Raw genomic sequence first — 1,847 nt, forward strand, 5'->3', positions numbered from 1 at the left:
AAAGGATACAATGAGATACCATCTCACACCAGTGAGAATGGCACATATTAAAAAAACTAGCAACAACAAATGTTGGCGAGGATATGGAGAAAAAGGAACTCTCCTGCACTGCTGGTGGGAGTGCTAACTGGTCCAACCACTGTGGAAAGCTGTGTGGAGATTCCTCAACCTACTAAAGATAGAGCTTCCATAGGATCCAGCAATTCCACTCCTAGGTATTTACCCAAAGGACACAGAAACATCAATTCCAAAGAGCACCTGCACCCCTATGTTTATAGCAGCACTATTTACAATAGCTAAGCTTTGGAAACAACCCAAGTGCCCAAAAATAGATGACTGGATCAAGAAGATGTGGTCCATATACACCATGGAATATTACTCAGCATTCAAAAAAAGATAAACACATGCAATTTGTTTATCCAAACACATGGATGGCGCTGGAAGGGATCATGCTCAGTGAAATAAGCCAGAAAGAAAAAGAAAAATACCGGATGGTCTCACTCATAGCAGGAATCTAGAAAACCTAAATAAGGGACCAGGAAAAAGAATAACTACAAGAAAGAAAAAATCAAAATCAACAAACAACTATGAACCAGTGACACTCTATGGGGGTGGGGAAAGGAGGGATTTGGGGTCAAAATAAGGGGGTTGCAATTGTATGGGGAATATAAAAATAAAATTAAAAAAAAGTAAAATGCAAAAAAAAAGAGGATATAATAAAGATGGGGAACTTGAAGATGCCATTCCTACAGCCATCTTAACCCTAAAGGAAAGCTTTGAAGGGCCAATGACAGCAGATAACACAGAAGCTGGAGTCTCCTATGAAGGCTTATTCCAAAGTTTAGGCTAACTCGGCTGCCACAACATAATAATGAAGTGACAAAAATTTGAAATTTCAGATAATCAATCCACGTATACATATTTAAAGCATGTTTTGTCTTGCAGACTTTTTGCATATCTATTTATATATGGACACTGGACTGTTATTTTTTAAAATGACAGTTACAAACCATAATAAACTGTTAAATCCAAAAAAAGAGCCAACATGCCCAGTGTAACAGGAACTCCCAAGATTCCCAAGACTCCCAAGACATTAAACAAACAGACAGTATTTCAGTGGCAAATGGGACAAGGGCCTACGACAGAAATGTCACAATGAGAAAATTCAAATGATCAGTGAAGATGAAAGGTTGTCCAACCTCACTAGTAATCAGAGAAATGCATAGTAAAACATATTAACTTTCATCCACCAAATTACCAGAAGTTCAAAAATGATAGAAGTCAAAAGTAGCATGACTGTAAGTGAGATGGACGCTTTTGGACACTCCTGTCAAGTACTGTAGATCTTTTCTCGAAAGTAATACAGCAATATGTAGTCAGAGTCTGACATTCATGTTCCCTAGTTTAGTTTTAGAAATTTATCAGGAATCTATAAAATCTATAAATTACCTACAAAGGAACTGATAAGACAAAGGTTTACTTCCCCAAAGGCCTACAAGAATAACTTATAAAATTGGGGGGCAAAACATGGGTTAGCAAACTATGACCTATGGACCCACCACCATTTTTTGTGTAGTCTGTGAGCTAAGAATGTTCTTTTTCAAACTTTTTATTTTATTTTATTTTTATAGTCTTGCTTTTCTGACGTCCTTTGGCCCACCTGCACTTGTTTTTTTTTTTTTCAGTTCCAGTACTTTCTTTTTTCTGTTTATTTTTCTGTTTTACTAGGCAAGGAACTTTATTTTTCAGGCCTGTAAAATAGCTTTATTGAACGTATATTGACACATAACAGTCCACATGGGTGTATATCAAGTGCACAATTTGATGTTTGATCTATATACACACCT

Source organism: Talpa europaea (assembly GCF_964194135.1).
Source record: "Talpa europaea genome assembly, chromosome: X".
Taxonomy (NCBI): Eukaryota; Metazoa; Chordata; class Mammalia; order Eulipotyphla; family Talpidae; genus Talpa; species Talpa europaea.